The sequence below is a fragment of the Protopterus annectens genome, chromosome 2.part0 (genome assembly GCF_019279795.1).
Source record: "Protopterus annectens isolate FY-2018-M chromosome 2.part0, PAN1.0, whole genome shotgun sequence".
Lineage (NCBI taxonomy): Eukaryota > Metazoa > Chordata > Ceratodontiformes > Protopteridae > Protopterus > Protopterus annectens.
Genome location: NC_056728.1, coordinates 1,133,338,088 through 1,133,359,473, shown reverse-complemented (window position 1 = coordinate 1,133,359,473; position 21,386 = coordinate 1,133,338,088). Strand labels below are relative to the sequence as shown.

The window sequence follows — 21,386 nt, the reverse complement described above, 5'->3', positions numbered from 1 at the left end:
TATTTCTCACATTTTTTTCATACATATTTAGAAACAGCAACAGAATAATAAGAACTGACTGACTAAAAGGAAATAATGACCTCCATCTTCCACAAACAAAGGTGGGGGTGGTGGGAAAGTGAAATGTTGATCAAAATGGCCCATGAGACCTGCAGTTACAGTAGACACCCATCTAACTAATTGACTTCTCTGGGTCACTTAGACCAGCAGTTCATGAGATTACATAAATGAGTCTTGAACTTTGATTCAGATAGAAAGGTGTTCAATCTAGTAGGCATTGGTGGCAGGCTTACCAAAACTTATCTACAACTGAAAAGAGCATCTACACTACACTGCATAACAAAGATGCATCTGTGGACCAAGTAATGGTCTCACAAATCTTCACACAAAACCTCTACAGCAAGTAGGGAAAACAAACTGCACTTCTGAAAGTATTGGGCTTGACAAAGTTTGGAAAAGCCACAGCAGAAACAAATACAATGGCTCAACCAAGCTAACATGATCTGTATGAACGCAGTCCTCTTGTCTGCTCTGAACAAAACACACAAAACTGCTTCATCTGCCTGACAGGTGCAGGACATAAGTAATGTCTGGCTGCCCTCCTAACCGCCAGTGCATTTAGGAAGGATACGTGATATTTCAATCATATTATGTTCTCTGAATTCAGTTTTGCATAAAAAAATGTCCAAAACTATATTCTAAGATGTTTGCAAATTCTGAAAAATGTTTTATTGTGAGAGGCAAAGCTTCCTCAGTCTGTCATGCACTTCCCTATTATAATTAACTTTGAGGTTCCTACACTTTTGGGAGAGCTGGCAGGAGCTCCACCAAGATTGTTACCAGATCCAGAGTTCTGAGACAGCATCTGACAGAAACAAGAAAAATGGCAGAAAACCTCATATGAAACAATAAAAATGGGAAGGGTACCTGCAGAATACAATGGACAGCAGCTCAAGCCAGACACAACACAAAGGTACAAATTCATATTTATTAAGGTATCTTATAACCAAAGTACCATTACAATATAAAAAAGTTACAATAATAAAACAGCAGCAGGAAAAAAATCATAAGACACCAACCATCACAATCATAAGCCATACCGAACAAAAATGTTTTTAATGTCTGCCTAAAGCCAGCCAGCCAGCCAGCGTGGGGTACTTCTGAAATCACCAGCATAGCAAGTTCCATATGTAAGGGACTTGATAGTATAATCAGTATAAAATAAGAAGTTATGTACCTACCATAACGTTCCATGTTAGTTGTCTTCTCTCGCCTTCTTTCTTGCTTGATGGGTTCGGAGCCGATCCTCGGCTCCGACTCGGCACTTGCTTTAGCTCGAGAACTCCTTTTACCAGCTCGAGGCAGCCCCATATCCCATGATGCAAGGCAGTAAATACCCAGATCTCGTTTGTTGACAAAGGGCAATAACACCAAGCATAACATACTTCCAAAAGGAAGAAGAAACTTACAGATGGAAAAAGGACCAGGTCTGAATGGTCTTTAGCATAATAGTTTCTTATACAAGGTCTGTCCAGGCCAGGGGAAGGAGGGAGGGTCGAAGAAAGAAGGCGAGAAGACAACTAACATGGAACGTTATGGTAGGTACATAACTTCTTAATGTTAAGTTGTCAATCTCGCCTTCATTCTTGCTTGATGGGACCGCGTCCTAGCACCTCTATCCTGGGTGGCTCAATGGAACAAACTCTTGAGGACTGTAGAGCCAAAACTGGCTCTGTCCCTGGAGGCCAAGTCCAATTTGTAATGGGAAACAAAAGTGTGAGGAGTGGCCCAAGTGGCCGCTGCACAAATAGTGTCCAAAGGCAGTCTAGCTTGAAAGGCTGTAGAAGTAGCCAAACTCCTAGTTGAATGTGCTTTAGGTTTTGAGCACAGCTGTTTTCCCCTGATCGATAAATTTCAGTGATGACCAAGAAAGCCATCTGGACAAAGTCACTTTAGAAACAGGAAGGCCTTTTTTATTATCCGCATAGGAAACAAAAAGTTGATCAGATTTCCTAAATTTTTTTGTTCTGTCCAAATAATATCTAAGCTGACGGTGGACATCAAGATAATGTAGCTTTTGTTCAGCTCTATCTGAATAGTTAGGAAAAAATACAGGTAGATCAATGGATTGATTCAGATTGTTTTTTGAAGCGACCTTAGGTAAAAAGGATGGATTAGTTCTCAAAGATACTCTGTCTTTGTGAAAAATCAAATAGGGGGGTCGAACCGAAAGAGCATGAAGTTCAGACACCCTCCTGGCAGATGTAATAGCCACTAGGAATAACGTTTTCCAAGAAAGATATTTTAGGGAACAAGAAACAGCTGGCTCAAAGGGGGGAAGAATCAAGGATGTCAGCACTAAATTTAGATCCCACTGAGGAGGAGGATTCCTGATTGGAGGCTTTAGTAGGAAAATTCCTTTCAAAAGGCCCTGCAGAGCCTATGGGACATAATATTATGATCTGCTATCCCGACATGAAAATTAGAAATAGCAGCCAACTGAACTCTGACTGTGGAAGAAGAGGAGCCTGCATGAAAAATCTCTGCTAAGAAGTCCAGAACTGCCTGAACAGGGGCAGTAAAAGGATCAATATTTTGGGCCTTAGCCCAATAAGAGAAACGTTTCCATTTGCTTGTGTAAATCCTCCTGGTAGAGGATTTTAGTGAAGCTACAATTATATCTCTAACTGGGTTAGAGATCAAAGGAAGCCTGGCTAAGGAAGGAAGTGGAGCAACCATGCTGTGAGGTTGAGAGAAGGGATTGACCGGTGCAGCTGACCGGATTGGTGAATCAGTAGATCTGGCACTGGGTCCAGATGCCATGGCTGCACCAAAAGGTGATGATGGAGGAACGGGAACCAAACTTGTCGAGGCCAGTAAGGGGCAATGAGAATCAATTTGGCTCTCAAAACGGTAGCTTTCTGGATCACCTGAGGGATCAGAGGAAATGGAGGGAAGGCATAAAGAAGTCCCTGGGGCCAATCCTGGGTCAGAGCGTCTCTGGGGGGATGGCCTGATAGAGGGAAGAGGCTGAAGAAGTCTGGACATTTGCTGTATTGGGGAGTAGCAAAAGATCGCAACATGGACGACCCCATTCCAGAAAAATCTCTTCCGCTACGGATTGTTTGAGAGACCACTCGTGAGGCATGAGAATAGCTCTGCTCAATCTGTCCGCTATAATGTTGGTTTTCCCAGGGATATGCGTTGCTACCAGAAACCGATGAGAGGAGATCGCCCATTGCCAAAGTCTGAGTGCTTCTCGACACAAGGGGTAGGACTTGGTTCCGCCCTGTTTGTTGATATACCACACTACAGACATGTTGTCTGTGTGGACTGCAATTGTCCCTACGGGAAGAAAGTCGTTGAGGGCTTGCAACGTTAAAAGCACTGCTCTCATCTCCAGGACATTTATGTGCAGATGGTACTCGAACGGTTGCCACGCCCCATGAACCATCCTGCCCTGATAATGACCCCCCCACCCGATCAGGGAGGCATCCGTGGTGACAGTGGCTATCGGGGACGGAGGTACAAAGCACCTGCCCTGGTGAACCTGAGACGATGTGATCCACCAAGCAAGATGTTCTTTGCATGTTTGTGTCACCAGAATCTGGTGACGCATTGGGAGTTGCTGGTATGACCACTGTGTGAACAGCATCCACTGAAGGAGGCGCATGTAGAATCGAGCCAGGCCAAGAAGAGTAATGGCCGCAGCCATGAGACCTAATACCTTTAGAACCATTCTGGCCTGTACTTTCTTGCTGGCCAGAATGATCCTGACATGAGTCTGAATGTCTGAAACTCTTTGTTCTGTAAGGGTAGCTGACATCCGAACAGTGTTTAAGTTTGCGCCTATGAAGGTAATAGACTGGCAGGGCGATAAGGATGACTTTTCGAAGTTGACTGAGATGCCCAAATGGGAACAAAGGTCTATTGTGTAATCCCTGGCTTTTATAAGCTGATGCCTGGTGGTGGCTGAAAGGAGCCAGTCGTCGAGATACGGAAACACCTGGAATCCTTGACGTCTCAGGTGAGCCGTGACCACTGCCATGCATTTGGTGAACACTCTGGGGGCTGTAGTGAGACCAAAGGGCAGGGCTCTGAACTGGAAATGACTGGACCCCAGCCGAAAGCGGAGAAACCTCCTGGAGCGTCTGTGAATTTTGATGTGATAGTACGCATCCTGAAGATCTATTGAGCACATTCCAGTTGTCCTTCTGTAAGAAGGGCAGAATTGACTGAAGAGTGACCATTCGGAATCTTGTCTTCCTGACAGACTTGTTGAGTCTGCTGAGATCCAATATTGGTCTCCAGTCTCCCGTCTTTTTGGGGACCAAAAAGAACCTTGAGTAGATTCCGGGGTCTGAATGGTCTATTGTAACTGGCTGAATGGCTCTTTTTTGCAGTAGTTTTGCGGTTTCTAACTCTGCAATCTCCCTTAGACCGGTGGTACATCTGGAAGGGAACTTGAGGGAAGGGACTTTCCTCGAAAGGAATTATGTAACCCTTGGATATGATCGACTGTACCCATCTGTCTTGAGTGAGGGAAAGCCAGGCTTCTGGGTACAGTGATAATCTTCCCCAGACTGCCTCCAAGGAGGGACAGCCGGGCAACACCTCAGGGATGCTGAAAGGGCTTATCAGAGAGAGGCTCCCTGTTTCCCTGGTTCTTCGGACCCCTCTGCCTCTAGAGCGCGCCTGTTGTTATTACCCCTCTGCCTCTAGGGGTAAACTGACCACGTGAATCGGCGTGACTCCTTGGGATTTACGGAACCACATCTTCCCACCCTTCTGTCCTTTGGGATAAGGCCTAGAAGGGGTGGAAAAACGGACTCCAACAGCAGAAAGAGTCTTGCCGTCCTGCTCACACCTGGTCAAGGTTTCCTTCACCTGAGGGCCAAACAAAGCTGACCCATCAAAGGGAGAATTTGTGAAGGACGCCTTAAAGGGATCCGCAAAATCACATAGCCGCATCCAGGCTTGGCGTCTAAGAGCCACACCTGTGCCTGCGGCTCTACTCGCTCCATCCGCAGCATAAGATATTAGCCGCATGGAGGAGTTAGCAATGGAATTCAGGGTTCCTAGCTGCGAAACAATCTTTTCTTGAGCCCCTGCAGCTGTAGGATCCTGAACTACTTCTCCCAGCTCCTTGAGGATATCTCTTTGGAGTCTGGTGAAGTGACATAGGTAATTCAGCGAACGCATAGCAAAGGTCGCTGAGGAAAACATCCGCTTACCGTACCTATCCATGGTCCTAGAGTCCTTATTAGGAGGATGGACGGGCACGGAAGGATCTGCAAGTTCCTTTTTGGTGGCCGCAGCCACCACCATGGCATCAGCGGGGACACCCTTGGTAAGGAATTGTTTGTCACTAGGGGCAGTGATAAATTTAGAAGGCCTCCTAGGGACTGGCTCTACAGAGTCAGGAGCTGCCCACGCCTTCGTGCAATAACCTGCATAAGGGGTCGAAGGCGGAGACACCCAGGAGGTGGAGGGCCGAGATCCAAACGCCTCTAGGTATACTGACTCATCCTCAGAGGGATTGTTGGTGGGCCAGTTTCCCTCTGTTTCAGAAGTTCTAGGATGTCTGAGAAGGAGACATCCTCAGAGGGGATCTAGGGATCCCTCTGACTCATCAAAGTCAGTATCCGAAGTGACAGACTCGGGGAGTCTACATGCTTCCTCTTACAAGTCCTCTTCCTAGGAGGATCTCCCAAACATCAGGAGAATCCTCGAAGAGGGAGAAATTCCCAATGGGGAAACCTGAGGCGGAGGATCTCTGGGTCCTGTAGCAAGAGAAGTGGCAGAGATGTCAACAGGTACCATAGAGGGAGGAGCTACGGGAAGAGACTGCTGACTGATACCAGTGGCCAGTACACTCTTCATCACCTCGAATGCTCCCCTCCCAGGCAGGTCCGAGAGAACCCGCTCAAGAGCTAGGAACTCCAGGAACCACCGAAAGGGAAGTTTCCGAGGCAGATGTCGGAGCCGAGCTCACCAAGGCCGAGGCTCCAAGGGGAAGAGCGGGCTCGGACAAGGGTCCGATGCCACTCACCCCTCGGAGGAGACCATGGAAGCCCGACCACCGAATCCCTCTAAGGAAGAGGAGATAAGAGTAGGGGCTGAAGGAACAGAAGGGGGTATCCGTCCTCCAGCCGTAGCAGTAACCATGCCCGAAGACTCCAACTCCAAGCTCTGGGGTAGAGTTGAAGGAGGAACTGTAACGGGGTGTGGACCAACAGTCGTCTGCTGAGACGGACTGTGTAGCATTTGGGCCAGTACCTGTGACTTGAGTAATCTACTGACCACTCTCTCTAGGTCATAGTCTGACAACCTGGATGACCTTGAAGATCGGCTCCGATGGCTCCGTTCCGATAGAAGAGGCGAAGCCGGAGCCGAAAGTATCGGCTCCAAGGAAGGAGACCTCGACCTCTTCCTGGAATGGGCCATCGGAGCCGATACTACTGATCCTGTCGGCACCGACTTCTCGGAGCCGACAGAACGTCTCGATGTATCGGCTCCAGCCGGAGCCGATACAGCCACCAAAGTTACGGTGTCGGAGCCGATCGGAGCCGACACCGATGCCTGTGCCACATGGGTGTCGGAGCCGACATCGAAGTGGACAAAACAGATTCGGCACCGATAGCCATCGGCGCCGAAAGCTTTGTGGATCCAGAATCGGCTCCAGCCGGAGCCGATCTCGACTCAATACGAGTCGGAGCCGAGGCCGCAGGCTTAGAAACAGAAGCCTGGGCCTTGGCAGTTTTTGTTGATTTTTGTGGAGCCGACTTAGCCGGAGAGCCCTCCGGCTTAAGAAGACCCCTGAGAATCAACTTATTACGTCTCTCCTGCAGGACTCTCTGGCTGAAGGAGTGACAAATAGCACAGGAGTCCTGCAGGTGAAGAGGGCCCAAACAATACAGGCAAGAAGTGTGACCGTCTGTCAGAGACATTTTCTGACAGCACGAGTCACACTTCTTAAAACCTGAAACCCTCTCCTTAGACATGGTGTCTACACAACACACACAGACACACCAGTCAAAATTAAATTAAACAAAATACCAAGAGGTATTTTATAAAAAACACCAACACACACACCCTAACAGGGGGGGGGATGGGATAGGGAAAATTGACTAACTAAAAATTAACGGAGACAGTAAAATTCTGTCAGAAAAGGGATAAACTAGAGTTAAAACTAAATATAAGAAGTTTTTTTGACTAAAGGGGCTTAAAACTCACAAAAGTGAACTACTTACCAGGAGCTGGTAAAAAGAAGACCTCCCAAGCGAAGCGGCAAACGAGATCTGGGTATTTACTGCCTTGCATCATGGGATATGGGGCTGCCTCGAGCTGGTAAAAGGAGTTCTCGAGCTAAAGCAAGTGCCGAGTCGGAGCCGAGGATCGGCTCCGAACCCATCAAGCAAGAATGAAGGCGAGATTGACAACTTAACATCAGTCATTTCCAAATTCACCAATGAAACTTGCTAGCAGCTGTCTCAAAGGAATGAAAAATGTGCGCAGGGAAGTAGGGCTCAAAAATGGCCAGATATACTAACAACATTACCTTAAAAATAGTCTTATAGTGGATTGGAAGCCAATGGAGACTGTGCTGAACTGGTGTAATATGATGGAAATTTGGAGTACCAGTCAGTAGTATTGTTGCACAATTCTGCACCATTTGTAGGCGATCTAACTCGGTGTTAGACAGTCCAAGGTATTGGGCATTTCAATAGTTCAGTCTGGAAGAGACAACTGCATGAACAACTGGGAAATATGATTGAGGTTGAGAAACTATGGTAAGCTAAGACTCTTTTCTTTGGTAGATCTCCTGATGGAAGCAAATACCCAATAAATTATAAGGGTGCCCAAATAGAATCTTGTGGAATCCACATTCAAGATGGTAAGATGAAGACAGATTGAGTGGAGAACAGACCCTATATGTCTATGGTTAGAAAATTAAGAAGAAAACAAGTCAAGAATGGTAGACGTATTCCACAGCTGGAATACAAATGTTCTATAAGTATGATCCACTGTGTCAAAAGCAGCAGAGAGCTCCAGGAGGACCTATACTCTACAGTGCCATTGATCTCTTGCCATAAGGAGATCATTAACCACACTAATTACAGCAGTTCCAGTGCTGCGGTGAGTATGAGGATCTGACTGGACAGAATCCATGAGTCCACTACCATGAAGATAAGTTTCCACCTGCTTGTAAAGAACTGCTATCAATAATTTTACCTAGAAATGGAAGATTAGAGATGGGTCAGCAATTATTTAGGTTATTGGATTGTGAGGTGGTCTCTTGAGGGTTGGGAAAATCAAGACCTCTAAGTCTAAAAGAAAAAGAAGTTATGTCTTACCATAACGTTCCCATCTATGTTGTTCATCTTCATTCATTCATCACAGATGGGTTGTCGGTTACGTCCTTGGAATCATGTCGGCCTTATACCAAGCTCTCTCCAGCCAAAAACCCTCGAGCTAAGTTTTTACCCTAATACCCTTCTCCCTGTTACCTCAGATCGAGTTTGCCCATTATTAGTAAAGCAGAGGCTATTTCTAAGCAAGTACCCTAAAGCGTAATTTGGATCCAAACAATCCTCCCTGAGCCATTAGTCGGGGAAGAAGGGTGGGATATAATTAATGAATTTATTTATTTAATTTTACATTTGTTGACTGGAGTGTCCAGCTGAGCTATTGCCCTTTTTCAGCAGAGGCCCGGGGAGAAAAGCTCCAAAGATATACAAAACAATTATTATTGCAATACAGATACATTTCAATAAAAAACAGCTATAGAGAATTTCGGTAGTTAAAATACGTAAGCTACATACATGTTTATTGTTGACAGATAAAACAGTACTATAAACAAAAAGGAGAATGTTGAGAAAGTAGAATAAATTGTATGTTTTGGTTTAAAAACAGAGTTGAGTAAATATAAGGTTTTGTATGCAGAGTAGCAGAAACTTAAAAGATTGCATAAGAATTTCAGGGAGCAGGGTATAGAAGAAGCTTTGGGGATTGCATAGGAAGCATAGGCTGAAGTAGTTAATGGTAAGTTTTAGTAAGTTAGTTTGACTGTACTATAAAAGGCAGGTAATAATCAGGGAGGATGAGTACAATGGCCAGACTAGTGTTTTTTAAAGTGGTCTTTGGTTGCTAGCTTAAATTGTTTGGGGTGAGTCAGGGACCTTATTTCTAGTGAGAGTTTGCGTCAGATTTGGGTTTATGGATTTTTAGTAGGTCTTGGGTTGAGCTTTGGATAAGTCTGGTAGGGGAGTATTGAAAGATGAGAGAAGATAGACTTGGGCAGAAATCAAGCTGATATAGGATGGAGTGGATGATTTGGAGTTGAGACTGTAGGAACAGGTGAGGTAGTTTGGGCCACTTTAGCTATTTTTGGTAGAGACAGTGGTGAGATTTGTATGTTTGTTGAGCTGCAAATCTAGCTACTTTGTGGTAGGCTGATTCTAATTTGGTAAGTAGGGAGGAGTTCAGATTTGTGAGTATTTGGGAACAATAGGTTAAGCATGGTAGAAGGTAGGCATGGGTAAGAGAAATCCTAGCTTCAGTCGTTAGGAATTTCTTGTTCCTGTACCATAGTCTTAGCTTTTGGTGTTTTTTTTTATACACATGTTAATGTGAAGATCAAATTTTAGTTGGTCGTAAATGGTAATGACAAGGAGTTTTGTGCTAGTTTCGACTTCTATAGGAGTATTGTTCGGGACCTTAATGTGGTTTGCAGATTTAGGTAGAAAGAGTATTCATTTTGTTTTCTTAGGGTTAAGGATGAGCTGATTATTAGTGACCATTGTTTCTACCAAGTTGAAAGATGTCTGGGTATTTGTTAGGAGTTCTAAGGGAGAATTAGCAATAGTTATGACTGTAGAGTCATCTGCATATTGGACAATGTTAGAATGAGGACAAGAGGAGTGGAGTGAGTTGGTGAAGATATTAAAGAGTAAAGGTCCAAGAATGGAACCTTGGGGAACATCAGTTCTTACTGAGAGAGGGGTAGATAGTGCTGAGTCCCTTTGTACTGACTGCAACCCATCATAGAGATAGCTAGAGAACCATGCAACTGTATCAGGGGAGAAGTTTAAGTCTACAAGTTTACTAAGTAGCAGTGTGTGTAAGACAGTGTTAAAAGCTTTAGAACGGTCAACGAATAGACAGGGTACGAGTTTGTGATCATCTTTAGCCAGGGTTATGGTGTTGAAAAATGATAGTAGAGCTGTGGTTGTACTATGCCTGGGATGGAAGCCATGCTGTGTTGGAATGAGAAGTTTTTCTTGTAAAAGCTAATGCATGACTTGTTTGTGTATACATTTCTCAAGGATTTTGGAGAGAGGGGAGAGGACTGCAATAGGTCTGAAATGAGATATTTCTATGAAGTTACCTCCTTTATGAATAGGAAGTGCGTAAAATTGTTTCCAGATAGAAGGAACTTTAGACTCAGAGATGTAGCGATTGATTAGTATAGGATAAAGGGATAGCAAGGGAGTGTGCAGCAATCTGGAGAAAGTAAGGAGGAATATTGTCTGCTGATACAGAGCAAGGTTTGAACTTTGAGAGTAGAGTTCTGACATAGTCAGTGGAGACAGGTTTGAGAGAGAAGGAGTTTACTGAGATAGTGGTTGAGGGGTGTATAGGGAGGTTTGAAGTGTTGTTTGAGAGGTTGGAGTTAAATAGTTTGGAAATGGATTTGATAAAGTAGGTGTTTAAGGTATTGGCAGTTTCTTCAGGTGACTTGTCAGGACATGGGGTTGGCAAAGTTGGGTTACCTGGATGTAATATTTGGTTTATAGCATTCCAGAATTTTTTTGGATCAGATTTTAATGTTTTTGGGGGATTATAATAAAAGTCTTTTTTGTCCTTGTTGATAAGTTTTGTCTGATTTCTAAGTTCTTTATACTTTAGGAGGTCAGCTAGAAGTTTGGTTTGTACCCATGTTTTCCATGTCCTATCTCTGGGTTTCATAAAGGTACGGGTGTTTTTAGTTAGCCAGGGTGAAATGTTTGCCTTTAATTGAACTTTTCACAGTGGGGCTAGAGAATTTAAAATACTTAGGAAGGTTGAGTTGAAGGCGTTTACTGCTTCACTGAGTGGGAGCCGAGTAACGGAATTCCAGTTAATTCTAGAGAGGAAGGTTTTAAAAGTGCCTGGGGAATGATGATGAACAATATAGATGGAATGTTATGGTAAGACATAACTTCTTTATCTGATGTTGTTAATCTTCATTCATTCGTCACTGATGGGACAGAGTCCCCAGCTACCTTGTGTCCCTTGGGCGGACCTTATGGAAGAATATTCCTGAGCACCATTGAACCAAAGGAAGCTCTTCCCCTGGAGGCCAAATCCAATTTGTAATGAGTGATAAAGCTAGGAGGAGTAGTCCACATTGCTGCTGCACAGATATCATCCATAGAAGCCCTTGAATGGAAAGCCACAGAACTTGCCATTGATCTGGTGGAGTGTGCTTTGATTTTCTCTGGTATAGGGCTTTCTGAGTGTCGGTAGATGGAGAGTATATAATTGCTGAGACATTTAAAGTCACCTTAGAAACTGACTTTCCCATTTTAGGACTAGAGAATGATACAAACAGCTGATCAGATTTGTGCATTGTTTTTGTTCTATCAAAATAAAATCTCAGCTGTCTGTGCACATCTATTGGATGCAGACAGTACTCTCCTTAATTTGAAAAATTAGGGAAGAAAACTGGCAAGTCAACAGTGAAATCAGAAATAACTTTGGGAAGAAAGGAAGGGTTCATCTATAGTGATACTCTGCCCTTGTGGAAAATCAAATAAGGACGCTTTATGCATAATGCATGAAGCTCAGAAATGTGCCTAGCCGACGTGATAGCCACCATAAAAAGAGATTTCCAGGATAAGAACCTGATGTCACAGGTGGCTGCAGGTTTAAAAGGAGGTTGTGTCAAAGATTGGAGGACTAGTGTGAGAATCCATTGTTCTATTGTTTTTCGATTGGAGGTCTAAAGTGAGACACTCCTTTTACAAAGGTTTTACATAGACGATGTGATATTAAAGAGGAATTCTTGAAACCATTACGGAAATTTGAAATGGCAGTTAGGTGAACTCGAGTAGTGGATGCTGCAGCTCTCTCTTCAAAGAATTTTGATAAGTAACCTAGCACTGCAATGACTGGAGCTGAATATGGGTCTAGTTTTCTCTGCTTAGACCAAATTAAAAACCTTTTCCATTTGCTAAGATACATTTTCCTGATGGATGTCTTGTGAGAGGCCAGAATAATGTCACGTACTGGGGAAAAAAGGTTGCTCTGCCTGGTGATCATTGGAAGTGGAGAAATCAAGATGTCAGCTTGAGGCTGATTATGTCCGGGTGGCTCAACCCTTGGGGGTGAGAAATCAGATCTGGAGTTGGATCCAGAATCCACGGTCAGCATAGTAAGTGAAGCCAGAGAAAAGGGAACCATACTTGTCGAGGCCAACAAGGTGCACTTTGCTTGTCAACCGAAGGGCTTTCTTCAAGAATTGGGGGATTAGGGGAAAGGGAGGGTAAGCATACAGAAGTCCCATGGGCCAATCGTGGATTACAGCATCTCTCAGGGACTCCCCCTGCGGGGGAATTAGGGCTAAGTAGCTGCTGCATTTGTGGTTTGACAGGGAAGCAAATAGGTCGCAGCAAGGCTGGCCCCAATGGCTGAAGATCTTTGCCGCAATGCTTGAAATGAGGGACCACTTGTGAGGCAGAAGGATACGTCTGCTTAGCTTGCCTGCAATCACATTGGAATACCCAGGAATATGCATTGTGATAAGAAAGTAGTTGGAAGCTATTGCCCATTGCCAAATTCTCATGGCCTGTCGACACAACGGGTGGGACTTGGTTCCTCCTTGCTTGTTGATATACCAGACTACTGCCATGTTGTCTGACTGGATGGGAATTGTTCCAGAAGGAAGGACAGATTGAAATGCCTGCAATGCTAAAGGCACTGCCCTCAGTTCTAGGACATTTATATCCAGATTTGCCTCTATAATAGACCATGTGCCTTGGACTGTCATCCCTGAAAATGCCCCCCCCCCCATCAGGGAGGCGTCTGTGGTCACAGTGTCCCTGGTCTGACATGGGTAGAAAGGGTGGCTTCAAAGTTCTGTTTCTGGCCTCATCCACCAAATTAGGTCTTGTTTGCATCTATTTGTTATTCAAATCTGAAAGGACAAGGGATGATGATTCGGATACCACTGAGATAACAGAAGCCATTGGAGGAGTCTCGTGAAGTCTTGCAAGAAATACTATTGTTATAGATGCTCCCATTGAACCTAGGAGTTGAAGGACCTCGAGCTGAAACCATGTTTTGACAGTGTATCACTCAGAGCTGGCACCTTAGTATTCGTAAACTGTGATCTGGGAGAGAGACTAAACAGGACTGGGTACTGAACACCGCCCCTATGAATTCTAAGGTTTGGGTCGGAGTCAGGTTGCATTTCTCCCAATTTACGGAAATTCCCGGAAACTTCGCCAATGAGAGAGTGTAGTTTAGGGCCATTACCAGTAGATAATTGGTGGGGGTGGTGAGGAGCCAATCGTCTAGACATGGAGACACCTGGAATCCTTGGAGTCTCAAGTGAGCTGTTACTACTGCCATGCATTTGGTGAACACTCTGGGGGCTGTAGAGAGTCCGAATGGCAGAGCATGGAATTGGTAATGATTGGCTCCCAGCCAGAAGGGAAGAAGCGTTCTGGAACATTTGTCCATTTTGATGTGGTAATACGCATCTTGAAGGTCCACTGAGCACATCCAATCGCCTTTTTCCAAAAATGGAAGAGACCGTGATCATCCGGAATTTTGTTTGGGTGACAAACTTGTTTAAAGTACTAAGATCCAAAATTGGTCTCCAGCTCCCTGTCTTTTTTGGCACCAAAAAGAATCTTGAGTAGAATCTATCTGGTCTGGTGGGACTGTTTGGGTGACTCTTTTTTGACACAGCTTTTTTATCTCTAAAGCTGCTACCTCCCTCTGACTGGGTGGAATGTTGGGAATTCATCCTAGTAGCTTCGGGAAGGAATTGAGTGGGATGTGGTAACCTCTGGTTATTATCTTCTGCACCCAACAGTCTGTGTTTATCAATTGCCAGGCAGTGTGGTGCAGAGAGAAACATCCCCCAACTGCTTCCAGAGGAAAGCAATCAGGCAGCTCTTCTCTGGTAGGGTTGTCCAGAGAAAATCTTTGGATCCCTGGTTACACAGGCCCCCTCTGCCTCTGTAGGGGGGGGGGTCTTCCAGAAGAGTTGCCCCCTCTGCCTCTGGGGGTGAACTCATCAAGTGTGTCATGAAAAGGACCCTGAGACTTTTTGTGCCACAACTTTCCACTCCTCTGGTTCTTGATGAAAGAATGTTGGGGGGTGGAAAAGCGTACACCTACGGCAGATAGGGTCTTGCCGTCCTTCTCACATCTGGCTAGAGTGTCCTTCACCTTTGGACCAAACAGGGAAGATGCTTCCACTGGAGCATTAAGGAGGGAAGACTTAAAGGGATCCACAAAATCACAAAGGTGCATCCAGGCATGACGTCTCATAACTACGCCTGAACCCGCAGCTCTTGCTGCCCCTTCAGTTGCATGGGATAACCTCTTGGACAAGTTGGATATCGATTCCAGGGTTACTAGCTGCGGGGCAACTTTGTCACATACCTAGTCAGACACCTGTCCTGATAATTTTCCGGAGAGTTCAGAGAGTTTGAAAATTAAGTCTCTCTGGAGCCTAGTAAAATGTGCCAGGTAGTTCAAAGACCATATGGCAAAGGTCGATGAAGCAAAAACTCGCTTCCCTAACCTGTCTACCTCCCGAGACTCCCTGTTAGGTGGATGAACAGTCTGGCTCTCTTCAGCAAGCTCTTTCTTTGTGGCCATCGCCACCACCATTGCATCTAGTGGCAGACCTTTAAACCAATGTGGGCTTTCCTCGGGGGGGGGGGGGTAGAATCTTACCTTGTCTCCATGGGATTGGTTCAATAGAATCAGGATTCTTCCAGGCATGCTGCACCTCGAGCTGAACTAGCTCGTCTGCAGGTGGGGGGGGGGGGGTCACCAAAGAGGTAGAAGGTTGAGTATGAAAAGCCTGCAGGAACACAGATTCCTTGGAGGAAGGATTTTGGGGCTTCCAGTCACCCCTCTGTTTCAATATTTCAAGGGTGTGTCCAAAGGAGACATCTTCAAAGGGTGACCGAGGGGACCCTTCCCCTTCATCGCAATCCATATCCTCGGTAAGAGGCTCCACAGGGGAGTCCACGTGCTTCCTTTTGCATGACTTCTTTCATGGTACCTTTTCAGCAGGTGCTTCTGAAGAGGACTCAGAAGAAGGGCCACCCTACGGTAGCGTCTCCTGAGGTTCTTGTGCTCAATGTCCCCAAACGGTGGCTCATGACAGCTGCAGCTCAGCGGGAGGACATGTCTGGGGGTCCAACGTTGAAGGCATGCCTGCAGAGACAAGGGCCCTCTCCACTGCTTGAAAGGCGCCCCCCCCCGAAAAGGGATGGGAGCCTGGAAACGAGGAGGACATCCTTGGAAACAAGGTCACACCCCGCTCCGTCAAACTCAGTCCCAAGGATGGAGTCTCAAGAGGAATTGGTACCAACAAGACTCCCGGCACCGTGGACGGCACCACAGGAAGGCTCAAAACTGTATCTGGCACCATCGAGCCCATAGCTCAATCCTGGACCTGAGGAAGACCTGGCTCTGAGTGAGCTGAAGGCCAAAGGGATGGCTCTTGGGCCACAGTGAGATCCACTAGTGGCACTGAAGGTGTGGGGGCAGAAAAGGACATCAGTGTCAAAGGCTTCAAAACCTGCAAGGAGATCAGAGCAGAATAGGATGGAGTCCATGGAGCTATATTCCCAAGTCCGCAGAGGGATAGGGGTCTTTGAAGGTGTAGGAATCCCCCTGGCTGTCAGCACATCTAGTTCAGAAAGGCTCCTGGTAGATCTAGTGGACATCCCCAATGGGGACTGTGGCCACTCTAAAAAGGGGCTATATACCTGCCCCAGGAAAGGATCCACTGACTGGGAGTATCAGGTCCGTGCTGCATTATCTGTCTCGAATTTGGAGAAGTGTGAGGAGGGAGTGTCCACAACAGGTAGAGGCACTGCGGATAAGCTCAGAGCTGTGGAAGTAGGTGTGGAAATTAAGAATTCTAATTTAGGCAGGGTCTGTGCCGATGAGGTAGGCACTGATGACACTATGCTTGCTGATGGTACCGAGATCGGTGCCATAGGAACTGGTTTTGGGCCTGGAGCCGATGAAGACAATTTCAGTATTTTAGGTCTTGGCTGTTTCTCCTTATCACCAAACGATGAAGAAGGAACCAAATGCGGTCTTTTTTTTCTTTCTTAGGAGGGGTTGAGCCCTCTGACACAGAAAGAACCTCTGAAAAGGGTGTCTTAAGAAGGCCCTTTGGAATTAATTTACTTCTTCTTTCATTTATAGTACGGGAGCTACACCCCTGGCAAATAGAGATGAGGAACTCCCAAACAAACACAATCATCATGAGAGTCACTGTTAAGCATTTCACACAACATTTCAAACACTGCTTGAAGCCTGAAGTCCCCATCTTCTCAGACATATTGAAAAAAACAAACCAACTATCACAGAAAAGGATAGTAGGGAAAAATATTGAAAAAAGCCCAAAGAAACCAACTGTCACAGAAAAGGATAGTAGGGAAAAATAGAAAAAAGGTTATTGAGAAAGAAAAGGAAAGTGAAATACCGACAATGGTATTTTGAGGACTACCACAGCGGATAAGGAGAAAAGGACGTACCACCAATGGTTCTAAGATTTCCCAAAGGTAATTCGAAGAGAAAAGTCAAGCAGAAAGTCAAACAGAGAGGGTAAAAACTAGTGATAGACTTTAGGAAGTATAAAAAAGGGAAAAACTATTGGAAATTTTATATTTATTTATATTATATTTTAATTTTATATGGAAGCTTTATAAAACACAAAAAAATTTAAAAATATATAAATAAAATTATAAAAAAGACTTGGCTGAGAGTTGGCTTGAACGCGGCTTTACGGCTATGTGGCAAATGAGATCTGAGGTAACAGGGAGAAGGGTATTATGGGTAAAAGCTTAACTCAAGGGTTTTTGGCTGGCGCGAGCTTGGTATAAGGCCGACTCAGTTCCGAGGAGGGAACCGACAATCCATCAGTGATGAATGAATGAAGATTAACAACATCAGATATATCCTTTCCTTCAGAGACAATACCAAGATCCTATAAATCATTGGATCCAATATGTCAAAGCTAGCCAAGACCAGCCTAGATGGGCAAGGGTCCAACCTGCAAGTTGTTCCTCTCAAATTGGTAACAATGGTAGTAAAACGCATCAAAATCTAGTATGCTGAACACTGATTAAGATTCAAGAGCTTTGGAAGGTCTTACTGCACCACCCTTAGGGTCAGTTGGAAGAAGAGCAGATCCAATGAAGGCAATCTTACTAGAGAAAAATTGAGCAGAGCTGACACATTCACTTGTGGACAACACTCTTCTGGGGGCCAAATAAGCTGGGTTGCACAGTCTTTCCACCACCTGGAAAAGTGTGGCCAGTTAATTAGCCACCAAAGAGATTTTTCTTGATAGATATTCTGACTTTTTTGAGAAGTTTCATCTTGGTAATAAGCATAATTTTCATCAAGCTCAGTCTTATCACTATAAACACTGGTTTGAGACCAGGAATGCTCCAATCAGTGCCCAGCTCTAAGCACAGTACAAAGAGAATAATGAAACCAAGATTCATATCTCTTGGTAAAGATAGGGCAAACACAACTTGGGGCTAAGGAGTCCAGGGGATGGTAAAATAAGTTACTATATGTTTTCACCATTCCATCCACATTATCATCACCATTATCCAATTGGAACTGAACTAGAACAGTAGCTTGAGTCAACCTGCAAACCTTCCTCAGTTCAAGACTGGTTGAGGGGACTCTAGTATGGTAGAGCTAATTCAAAGTCAACAAGGAAGTGGTCTGATCATGAGACTGGTTCCACGACAAAGCTTAAGGTGACCAAGTCCCACAGAAAGACCAAATCCAGAGTATGCTCAACCTTGTGCATTGCAGAGGTAATTAGCTGAGCAAATCCAAAACCCTTCATTATGCAATTAAAATCATGGGCAAGAGACACTGTATCATCATCAACCCAGATATTAAAGCCTCCCAGCACCATAACGTGTTGATATCCCAAGAATGAGTAAATAAGAAAATCAATGAACTCCTGTAGGAATGTTCTCTTACTGCCTGGTAATGGCAGATGAGGAGCAATCTAAAGCTTGCTCTTGCAACTAGCATATGTTCAAAGGAGATGGTCACTCTAGTATTCACTTTGGTCAATCTAACCTTGTCATCACTACATACCACAACACTACTCCAACCCTAACTCCTAGGACAGTGCATGACCAAGATTCCAGGCAGTATAGAAGCAGCCAGATATGGAGCAAAGGTCTCATGTAACCAAGTCTTAGTTATGAATACCAGGTTAACATTATGTAAAAGGCCAGAAATAATACCTTTCTTATTCCATATCACCCTAACATTACAATACAAAGTCCTAAGAGGGGTCTGAGGATTGTGTGTCCCAGCCACCTGCCCATGACAATTCAGAGACACCCTGCTTACTGAAAGATGGCAAGAGCACCTATACATACAAAATTTCAAGTATGGGCATCAATGCCCTTCTAGCTTGCCAAAATATCAAAACAGTTGTTCCCATAATAAGTGTCCAAGCTGTTCTTGAAAATATCTAAACTAGTGCTTCCTTTAATGTAATGTGGTAGTTTATTCCATACATCAGCTGCTTTCTCAGAGAACTAATTAGAACAATTCTCATTTCTACAGAATCTTCTACACAGGTTGTCTGATGATGCTTTACTTTTTGATAACCCCCAAAATTCCCAGAGGTAGTTGTCTCTAAATTCCCCTGAATAAGGTCTCCTCTTAAATATCTATATGAGACATTGTACAATTTCAGATATTTTAATCTTTCATAATAGCTTAAATTTTCACATCCATGGATGCCCTTGGTAAAGCTCCACTGTTGTTGTGTCTTTCGGCTTTTCCTGGTTAGGGGTCGCCACAGCGGAACTCTGGTCCACTAATGATTGGCAGTAGATTTTTACGTGCTGAGTTGCCAGCTCTGACGCACAACCTTCAATGAAGGTACTGGTATAGCTCCACTGTACTCTTTCCAGTTTACTCATGCTTGTTTCTTATAAGGTTACCATATTTTTATTCCATACTCAAGTTTGGGTCTAATGTAACTAACAAACAGGGACTTCTTCATTTATGATTGCCTTGGCTTTATACATTTTTTATACAACCTATAGTTATCATTAACCAATTAGTTGATATGATTAGAAAAACTCAAAGCTGGATCTACTCACATAACCTAGTCCTTAAATGAATCTACACTTTCAGTCACTGTGTGCTGTATTAAATAACCACCTTTCAGTTTATGTCTTCTTAATCTCATGTTTTGTTTTTGATGTATTTATCAGTATATTATTCTTTTGCACCCAAATGGTCAATTTAGAAAGGCTCTTTTGCAAACATTTTCTATCTGCAACGCATCTAATCAGTTTACCCAATTTCAAGTTATCTGCATATAGACTGTAGAACACCTCAGATGAAAAAGAAAGATCTGAAAGATACACTCTAAATAAGTATGTGCCTAGGACACAGCCCTGTGGGACACCCTGACTGTAACCTCAAAGTTCAACTGTAAAGTTGCTGTATGATACTTGTCATGTCCTATTTGTAAGCCATGCAGCTATCCATCTTATCAAGAGTACATCAATACACAGTTTTTCTAATTTATTGATCAGTGTTTTGTGTATGGCCCTGTCAAATGCTAAAGTTACATCTATATAAATTACATCAGAGCACAATGTTTTATTCATAGCTATTACATTGTTATACAATATGTTACAGGTGGTAATTGATCTATTTTCAACATATTCGTGCTGATATATGGTTCCAAGTCTCAACCTATCCAATTGTGACAATAATATATCCGCTACTACCTTCTCCATTATTTTTGAAACCACAAAAAGAAGGCTCCCAAGAGACTTGATCCACACCATAATTTTTATTTAGCGCTTTCATCCCGAAAATAAGGACTTCTTCAGAATAACCAACTGAAGAGTTCAGGTGTCTTATATACACCAACACTTAATCACACAGTAATTGCCTCATTTAAAAGCCTTTTCTTAAAGCAGTACTACACATACAAATATATAAACACACAGATGAATTTAAAAAGCTAGTATAGACATTTTTCCACCTTTGTTATAACACAAAACTACAGTAAAAAAATGAATAAAAAATGTAAATAATTCATAATAAAAAATTAGCTTTTAGTCTGAGGACAGATCTAATGGATAAAGTTTCATTTAGCCCCGGATATGCTGTAGCATGAGTCCGAAGCTACCATTTAAGTTCCTTTGCCTCTACGTAATCTTCAATCGGGCTCCCTCTCTGTCCTGCTTCAACATGATCTATTATAATAAACTTAAATAAATGGTCAGCATATTTACTGATATGACCTGCTAAGGCATTTGTAGGGTCTTTTATGTGGATAATAATACTGATATACTCTGTTTCTAAGACAATTCTTAGTTTTTCCTATGTAAAAACATGAACATTTTTGACACAGGGCTAGATATGCCACACCCTTACTATTACAGTTGTATCCATTCTCCATTATTTTTCCACAACATGAAAGTAAACTTAAAAGTCTGTATGACTCTGGGTTTGTCCGACTACCCCTTCCCTTAAAGACAGGTTTAACAAGTGCATATCTCCAGTCCTGAAGAATCTCTTCATATTTATATGACCTAGTAAATAATAGCTATAATGGTACTGTAAGTCTTTGCTGAAGTGTTCTCAAGACATTATTACTATTTCCATCTCATCCCAGTACTTTGTTTGGATCCAGTTTGCTTTGTTCTTTTAAAATATATTCTAATTTAATTTCAGTATATGAGGTTACCTGGATGTAACTAGGACAATTTATCAGCCACTTTCTGAAGCCAAACTGCTTTGCATAAGATTTAATAAATATATCTATAATCTGTTGTGTCCGAGAATAAATTTTAGAATCCATACACAGTTTATCAATTTGTATATCTTTACTCCTTCCACATCCTATGCAGATATAATTTGGTTTCCTTTTATGCACAATACTTTATATAAAGTTCCTTTAAATTTCTCTTCATCTTATATCACACTATGTTAGTCCCTCCAGCTTATTTCAGTTTTCAAAGTTGCAGTTCAACCTCTTTTCCATTTCTTATAATTTGTCTGTCACCTTAATAAAGTATCTTGTTTTTACGGAAATATATCCTCCAGATGCCGTGTGCTACATCCTG

General features: G+C 43.5%; 1 protein-coding gene across 1 annotated transcript in view; it reads right to left on the bottom strand.

Annotated features, from left to right (window-relative positions):
• The window catches only part of FOCAD (focadhesin), a 2,336,882-nt gene that overhangs the window by 968 nt on the left and 2,314,528 nt on the right, over positions 1-21,386 (bottom strand). The window lies entirely within an intron of this gene.